The following is a 9797-nucleotide window of genomic DNA, read 5'->3' on the forward strand; positions in this document are numbered from 1 at the left end:
ATCTGAAAAATGTCAAAACTCACAAAAGATTTTACCTTTAGCTGGACGGCGTCCAGATATGCCGTCATTTTGGAGTCTTTGGCAGCAAATTCCCCTTTGATTTTACTGACAATGAGTCGTTGGATGCTTCCACTTCAGTGGCGTTTAGGTCTTTGGCTAACGTTAACCCTGCTAGCAATGCCTAATACTCCGGTTTGTTGTTGGTGGCTTTAAAGTTGCAACTAATAGCTCGGGCTATGATGTCCCCTTGTGGCAACTTTAGCAATATGCCTAAGCCGGCGCCCCGAAAGTTGGAGGACCCATCTACATGCAAGATCCATTTATTGTTAGTTGTATTAACTTCAAGCATGCTTACCTCCATCTGCGCCGTCGCTTCCAGTCTAGGGCTAAAGTCAGCCACAAAATCCGCTAATGCTTGCGACTTTATGGCTGTTCGCGGCTGATATGTAATGTCGTAACTGCTCAGCGTAATTGCCCATTTGCCCATTCTTTTGGTCAATTTTGGATGTCTTAAAATGGACTAAACAAGATAATTAGTTTTGACATGGATAGAATGTGCCTCAAAATAATGCTTTAGTTTTTTGGACGTCGTCACTATTGCTAGGACGAGCTTCTCCTAAGAACAATACTTGGTTTCGGCGTCAACCAATGACTTACTTACATAGTATACTGGCAATTGTCCTTCATGTCCTTCTCTGGCCAGGACGACACCTACCGAGGATTCACTGACGGCGACATACAATTGTAGTGGTTGGTCAGATACTGGTTTCGACAACAACGGCGGCGTCATGAGGTATTGCTTGAGATCTTGGAGGGCTTGTTCATGCTCTGGCGTCCACTCGAATCATTTGTTCTTTTTCAGGTGGTCATAAAACAATCTGCACTTGTCGGAGGACTTTGAGATGAAACGGTTCAATGCGGCGACGCGTCCGGTTAACTTTTGTACTTCTTTCAAATTTCGTGGCGACTGAATGTTGAGGATAGCCTTGATTTGATATGGGCTAGCTTCGATGCCCCGCTTTGTAACTAATTTACCTGCAGACACTCCAAAAGAACACTTTGTAGGATGACTGTTGTAGATGTGACACATGATCATGTGCAGTTTTGGATTTGACCAGCATGTCATCTATGTTGACCTCCATGGTGGCCCCTAGCTGGTCTTTGAACATGGTGTTGACTAGACGCTGATAGGTTGCGCCGGCGTTCTTCAATCCGAATGGCATAACCTTGTAACAGTAGATACTGTGGTCGGTGACAAATGACGTCTTCGCTTGGTCCTCTGGATGCATGAGTATTTGATTGTACCCTGAGAAGGCGTCCATGAATGACAGCAGCTCATGTCCTGCGGTAGCGTCCACCAGGGCGTCGATGTGTGGCAGGGGGAATGAGTCCTTAGGACATGCCTTGTTGAGATCAGTAAAGTCTATACAGACCCTCCACTTTCCGTTTTTCTTACCTACAACAACGATGTTAGCTAGCCAATCAGGGTATCTTACTTCCCTTACCTTATCGGTGTCAATCAAATTCTGAACTTCATCGTTGATAATTTGATTTCGCTCAGGGGCGAATTTGCGCCACTTTTGCTTGACCGGTTTGTAGTTGGGGTCAACATTAAGCTTGTGTGTAATCTCGTCAGGGTCTATATCCCTGTGACATCCTCGTGGGACCATGCAAAACAGTCAGCGTTAGCTGTTAGAAATTCTATTACCTATTGACAGACGTCGGGAGACAGTGCAACCCCTATTTTGACAGTCTGATCTGGTTTACTGGATCTAAGATGACCTCGTCCACTTGATGTTCGTCAAAATCTTGCTCTCCCAACGCCTGCGTCTGTAATTGTTATGCTTCCGACTTCCTTGGTTTGAGGGACGTCTTGTAGCATTCTCTCGCAATCCGTCTGTCCCCTTTGATCTCCAGCACTCCCCACTTTGTGGGAAACTTTGAGGATTGGTGGTACGATGATGGGACAACCTTCATGCTATGGATCCATGGCCTGCCTAAAATCACATTATAAGAAGAAGGGCAGTCAATAAAATAAAACTTAGTTGGCATATTAACTCGCTTGGCGAAGGTGGCCAGCGTCACTTCTCCCATAGTATGCTTGGACTCTCCACTAAATCCGACAAGGACGGTGGATTTCCGGATGACGTCGCGCTCATCAATCCCCATGTCTTCTAGAGCGCCTCTCATCAGGATGTTTACGGAGCTGCCATTGTCTACTAACACACGTTTAAGCAATCAATTACTGACAGTTAGAGATATTACCAGTCCGTCGTGATGTATGTCTCTGTCATCACCGAGGTCAGCGTCATCGAAGGTGATGGGCATGGCCTCCAGTTCAGCATCACGTGGGTGATGGAGCTCCTTTAGGACGACGTCCTGATTCAGACCGTCTCTTGCATGTCGCTTAGCTGTAGAGTATGTTAGTCCACAAATATCTGATCCACCACTAATGACATTGAATACCTTGACGTGGGCTGGCGAAGAAGGTGGTTGACATCGGTCCTCGCCCTTCGACGTCACTTGCTTTCCTTTCTCTCTCAGCAGGTCTTTCAGGTACCCTTGCTTCAAGAGATGGGACACCTCCCGTCTCAGGGTGACGCATTCATTAGTATGATGTCCATGGTCTCCATGGAATTCGCACCATTTAGATTTGTCGCGATGAGCCGTCGACTTCTCGTTCCTGTAAGGCCATTTAACAGCAGAACCTAAGGAATGTAATGTATTAATAATACCTCCCATGGTGACATTGAAGCCATATTCGGCAAGCTTAGGGGTAGGCCAGGATCATTCTTCCAATCGTTGGCCGATCCGACATGACGGACGCTATGGATTTGTTGTGGACGCTCATACGGCTTCTGTCGCCACGACGCCTGCTTGCTGGTCGTCGCCTTCTGGCTGTCAGTGCTGGCATAAGCCATTCGGGACTACAAGTCTTCCTCCAGCCTGATTTGGCCAGCGCCTTAGCTTGGGCATCTTCGAACGTCGGACAGGGATATTTAGTCAACTCCTTGTAGAGATCTGACTCTTCATCCAATCCTCGTTTGAAAGCTTCGATGGCCATCTGGGCGTCACAGTTTGGGATGGACACCTTCTCCCTGTTAAACCTGTTCATAAATCCTTAAGAGATTCATCAGATTTTTGCACAATCCTATGTAAATCACTAGCTTGATTTTCCATCTTACGACTATTAGCAAACTGCATACTTCCTCCGTTCCGTTTTAAATGAAACGTTTGCTTTTTCACGCAACCCAACGCGCTTCTTTAGTCATTAATATCTTTAGTTGTGTAAACGTAAAAATATAAAAATGTTATAATTTGATAGTATGCATCGAGACGAATCTAACAAGATCCCACTTGACTATGTTTTTCTTTATATAATAGCGATAAATTGGAGTTAAAATTGATCAGTGAATAGTGTCATTTCATCCAATGTTTCATTTAAAACAGAACGGAGGAAGTATTAAAAGTATTGACTAATTGAGTAAAAGAAGAGATAATCCCATTATTGAGATTAATAAACCACTATAGTGTCGGCCCGGTCAGCGTCGAGCCGAAGCCTTTGCACATGCATGCCTCTCGCATGTTTTTTGGAATTGAAATGGTGATCATCCTTTGCTTATATTGAGCGACATGGTCATTGGGATCTGTGGTGCAATCATACAGCTTCATGGATGGGACGGAGAACTGCTTGGGCACCTCGATCGGTGCAATGGGATCAACAAAAGGGGAATTTGCATAGCTGTTTGGGGTAGCCTTCTCCATTGGCCGGGGGACGCCAGGAATGCGAGCGATCATGTCCTCCAATTGTTGGAGACGCTGCTGGATAGGATCATCAAGACAACCTTGGATGAGCTTTTTTGAAGGGTTGACGTCACCTTCTTCATCACCATCGTCGTCTTCCTTTTATGAATCGTCACCGCCTTCATGAATGGCATGGTTCACAGGAGTCTCAAATCCGTCGGCGTCCAAATCACGCATCCTGGGAACGTCACGGACGTTACGAGGCTTTGGCCCCTTTGACGGCTTTTGGGCGGACTTCAAGCTCTGGTTCTCCATGGAAGACGCGACATAGCTTTCTTTCAACGTTGCCATCTCCGCCTTGACGCGGTTGAGTTCGTCGATGACCTCTTGGGTAGTGATCTACTGTCCTGCCATCGAAAACATGAAAGGATGGGAGAATACGGAAAACTTGCGCAGATAAAGTGAAATGAAAGAATGCAATTGCGAACGAATGTATAAAGATCTTGATGTGGCCCCACGGTGGGCGCCAAATTGTTTATGTCGATTTTGTACCAAGTACTTAAAAGGTAAGGGAGCCAACAACTAGATCAATATACTTTGAGCAATCAACATCATTAAATAAATGAATGACATGAAATGAATAAAGCAATAAAGGGACAAAAGAATTGTTGACGCGGAAAACCCAATTAAAGAGAAAAACCGCGGGTGATGCTCTTGATCACCAATCCACTAATATGCCGACGGCGTCAATACAAGTGTTAAGTACAATGTGGAAATATTTTTTATTAACAATGAGAGAGAATCTTAGAGAATGAAAGAGAGTAGAGTATGTTTTTGAGCTTGGAGAGACACTAGTGGAAAAATGAAGAAGGGTTGCGCTGAAAAAGGCCTGTAGGGCTGCGCTTTTTGACAGCAGCCCTTCACTTTTTAAGTAGGGCTGCGCTAGAAAAGCGTAGCCCTTCACAACGAAGGGCTGTGCTTTTTAGGTAAAAGCACAACCCTTCAAGCTTAGAAGGGCTGCGCTTTTTAGGTAAACCTAAAAAGCGCAGCCCTTCCTACCAAAAAAACAAATAAAAAAAATTTTTTTTTGACATTTTTTCACTCATAGTCTCACATTGTCTGAAATTATACAGAAGAGAAACAAAAATGAAAATACTAAGGGTTGCGCTGAAAAAGGCCTGTAGGGCTGCGCTTTTTGACAGCAGCCCTTCACTTTTTAAGTAGGGCTGCGCTAGAAAAGCGTAGCCCTTCACAACGAAGGGCTGTGCTTTTAGGTAAAAGCGCAACCCTTCAAGCTTAGAAGGGCTGCGCTTTTTAGGTAAACCTAAAAAGCAGCCCTTCCTACAAAAAAACAAATAAAAAAATTTTTTTTTGACATTTTTTCACTCATAGTCTCACATTGTCTGAAATTATACAGAAGAGAAACAAAAATGAAAATACTAAACCTAAAACAAACAAAAAAAGAACGAAACGAAAATGAAAAAAAGGAACAAAAACTAATATACAGAAGAGAAGAAATTATAGATTTGAAAATACAAGAACATTAAACAAAACGAAGATGAAAATACAAGAACATTAATCGAAACAAAGAGAAGTATACAAGAACATTAATCGAAACAAAGAGAAGTATACAAGAACATTAATCAAAAAAAGAGAAGTATACAAGAACATTAATCAAAATTATAGATCTGAAAATACAAGAACTACCTCCAAACATTACCTAATAATGTTTAAATACATAAAACAAAACCCTAATATATACATAATTAAGGAAAAAAAAAGTTTGGAAAAACTTAAAATGCCTATTTGGAGCCTTAAACGAACTCGGATGGCTTAAAAAGCCTAAACATCACGGCATAGCGGTGAGTTTGACTCGTTGGCCCGTTCCGCTTCCGAAAAGGTATCACAATAGGCAATCGGACTCCGTCGGCATGATTAGTGCAAATCATTTCAGGGTTTTTGTCGCAACTTTTCTGGGAGTTTTTGAGAGAGAAGAGAGGATGAGAGAGAAGGAGGAAAGGAGGAGGGACGTGAGAGAGGAGGAAAAGGGATGGGGAGGTGTGACAGAGGAGAGAGAAGAGGGATAATATATTTAACGAAGCCCGCTTAATATTTGAAGCCCGCGAACTTTTTTATTTCAATTTTTTTTAAGAAGGGTTGCGCTTTTCTTCAAAAGCGCAGCCCTACATAGCAGAAGGGCTGTGCTTTTTTAAAAAGTGCAGCCCTTCAGTTAGTAGGGCTGCGCTTTTTAAGAAAAGCGCAGCCCTTCACTAGTAGGACTGCGCTTTTAGAAAAAGCGCAACCCTTCCTTTTTTTTCCCCTAGTGGAAGTCCGAAAAAAATCTAGGTTTACATAAAGTTATATATCTCTCTAAAAACACTCCTAGCTGATATTTGAGTTGTTCCACCATACTCGGGCCACGTCAGCGGAATCTTCAACAAAATCCCTTGCATTGCTCAACTACCCAAGACGCCACAAATAAACTGTTTGTTAGACTTGGTCATGTGCCTTGCTTCTCAGCCCAACTGCCATGCAAAATACAATTTCAAAATGAAACCCAAGTACTGCCAAAACTCACGAAGATTTAGGGCCCAACATCTCCCTGATTTGTTTCTCTCAATTGTTGCAGGCAATAATGGTGAATTGTGTTTGTGGCTTTCCTCGCGCGACTCCAACCTCCTCGACTCATGACAACCCAGGAAGGAAATTCAAAGCTTGCAAATTCTATAATCATGAAACTAGGCACAGAGGATGCAACACCTTTGAATGGGTTGATGTTGAAGAGCCCACGAATTGGCAGATGTGATAAACATGCTGGTGGCATAGAAGTCAAGATTGGTTTGTGTTGAGCATCAAAAAAATAAGTTGGAACAAGAATTGCAAAATATTAACAGAAGCCATTGAAGAGGAAGGAAATAATGAACAAAAGTTTGGGTTTCAATATTCAGCAGCACACGGTCATTTATGGTGGTTTTCAAATTTGGGAGAGAGAAAGAGAGAGGGAGAAATAAAGGAGTTCAAGTGACAAGGAGTCGGGTCTGTTTTTGGTATTTAGATAGAGTGCAGTTATAAAGTTAGGGAGTGTCATTTAGCAATTGAGGCAAGTTAATGCCTGAAAAGATTGGTCAACGTCGGAAACCGGTGGTAAGGTCCTTCGTCACAATATTTTTTGCTGTTTGGCCTTTAAATGCCAACTTTTTTTTAAGTCCCTTCTCGCAAAAACAAAAAATTCTATGGTCCCTTTTGGCAAATTATCCTAGTTTATATTTCACTTTAAGTAGTTTTTTTTAACCTTATAGCAGTTATAGCTATTGTTCTTTTGTTGTTGCTGCAATTTCTTTTGATGTCGGCAAGCATTGTCATATTGTTAACTAGTATATGCCTTATAATGTACAACCTGAGATTAGACTTTATTCTCCTTGCCTTAATTTGTCTTATTTCAAGAAATAAGTTGAATTAAGTTGAGTAAGACTTGTAAGTTAAGTTTAGACTTTACAGCCAACAAGTTCAGAAGTGTATAGTTACTATTAAGTTAACTAGTATATGACTTATAATGTACAACCTGAAATTTCGGATTCGAAAACTAAAAATTGACATTGATATTCGATATGTTTTTTCGGTTGAACTAAACAAAATTGATTAAATATTGGGGTTGTTTTTGATGCAGGCGTTGCAGGGGTTAACTTCATTAGAGTAAGGCGTTACATATTGATTTATATTAATTTCTGGAGTATGAGAAAAGGTATGTGTTATTCTTTCTCCTTTTTTGTGCTGCTTTTTATCGAGTTATGTTGTAAAAATTAGAACCCTTTTATCGAAGAAGGTATGTGTTATTCTTTCTCCTTTTTTGTGCTGCTTTTTATCGAGTTATGTTGTAAAAATTAGAACCGTTTTATCGAAGTTGATTGTTCGAGGATGAACCTTATTTTCCTTTTTTCCACCTTAGTTGAAGATGATTGTTCAAGTAATTAGTATGGGCATTGTTCCCCCCTTTGGGATCATGGTGCTGGTTTTGTTTAATTATTTATTCCCATCATTGCGTACTTCATGCTTAAAGTTGGTGAATTCAGTTAATTATTGATATTTGTGGGATTTCGGCCTAATATGCATCTAAGTTATTGTTTTAAGGGCTTTAATTGTTTGATACATGGTTAAGTTGTTGTTTTTAATACTTTAATCGTTTGATCTATCTATTTAAAACTCTATGCTATTGTAAAATTAATTCTTGAGTAGCTCATTGTCACGAATTCTTGATACTACTGTTATACTTATGATTTGATTATGAATAATGATGTTAAAACTTGTGTATGTATTTATAATGATTTTGATACAAAACTTAATAGGACTCGGATTTGTAATTAAACTAGGATTATAAGATAATGTCGTTAAAAGAGTTCTGAACCAACACTTACAAGTTAATATTAATTGTGTTTACTTTTTCTAGCTATTAATAATTAATCACAACAAAAAATAATAAAATAAACTAAAAAAAAAGAAAAAAATAATAAAACTAACTCCTTTGGCGATGGCGACTTGAACTATTCCCTCCCCACCCCTACCAGCCCCCCTCCGCTATTGCATTCCCCCTACCTAACCTCCCCAGCCCCTACCAGCCCACCATCTGCTACACTCCCACCCTGCACACCCTAACCCTTCCCCACATTCTTGCCCCACCTGCAGCACTCCCCCTCTCCCCAGTCCCTGCCAGCTCCCTCCCCCCCTCTCCACTGCATCACCCTTGCTGCACTCCCCCTCCCCCGCTTAGCCTCCCCAGCACCTGTCAGTCCTCCTCCTTTGATGCACACCTTACCTGTACACCCCCCAGCCCCCCCATTGTTGCCCCCTGTTGCACTCCCCCTGTCTAGCCCCCAGCAAAGTCCCTTCCCATCCCTCCAGCCCCTGCACACCCCATACCCAACCCCCTGCTACCCCCTGCACACCCCTAGCCCTCCCCCCATTGCTCCTTTCTTCTGAGCTAATTCTTCTTAAGTTTTACCTGGAAAGCAAGGTCTATATGTAATCAGTTTTCTAAACCAAATTACAGAGGTACATATGATATGTGATCTGCCTAATGCATGCATTAGAAGTTTAGAATAACTCATTGTGCTTTCATCAAGCTAAGTGTTTTGTGCAGGTTGGTTATCATCTTGTTTAGATTCTCTTGCATGCTTTGGTGATTGTTCTTACTCTTTTACCTGTTAGATGCAGGTTCTATAAGTTGGTCTCAATTTCGCCGTATATGACTATACGAGTCATTAAAGGATTGGTTGGTGCATTTAGAAATACTATCAGACATGACAGATTTGGAGCTCTGTACAAAATTACAAAGATCTGGTCCCTAATTCAATAAAGATCAGTGTTTCACTAGAAAAGGCAAGCGAAGAACTTCATACAATATTTTAATATCTATATTTTTGTAAATTTTTTATATTTGTATAAAAAACATAATTTGCTATATTTATATATATAATATATGTATATATATATATATATATATATATATATTATATATATATATATATATAATATATTATATATATATATATATATATATATATATATGTATATATGTATATATATATATATGTATGTATGTATGTATGTATTACATACATACATACATACATACATACATACATACATACATACATACATACATACATACATACATACATACATACATACATACATACGTACGTACGTACGTACGTACGTACATATTTACGTACATACGTACGTACGTACATATTTACGTAAATACGTACATACATACGTACATACGTACATACATACCTACGTACATACGTACGTACATACGTACGTACATACGTACTATATATACGTACATGCGTACATGCGTACGTACATACGTACATACATACGTACATGCGTACATGCGTACATGCGTACATGCATACATACATACATACATCCATACATACATCCATCCATACATACATACATACATACATACATACATACATACATACATACATACATACATACATACATACATACATACATACATACATACATACATACATACATACATA

Source organism: Beta vulgaris, chromosome 3, assembly GCF_026745355.1.
Source record: "Beta vulgaris subsp. vulgaris cultivar EL10 chromosome 3, EL10.2, whole genome shotgun sequence".
Taxonomy (NCBI): Eukaryota; Viridiplantae; Streptophyta; class Magnoliopsida; order Caryophyllales; family Amaranthaceae; genus Beta; species Beta vulgaris.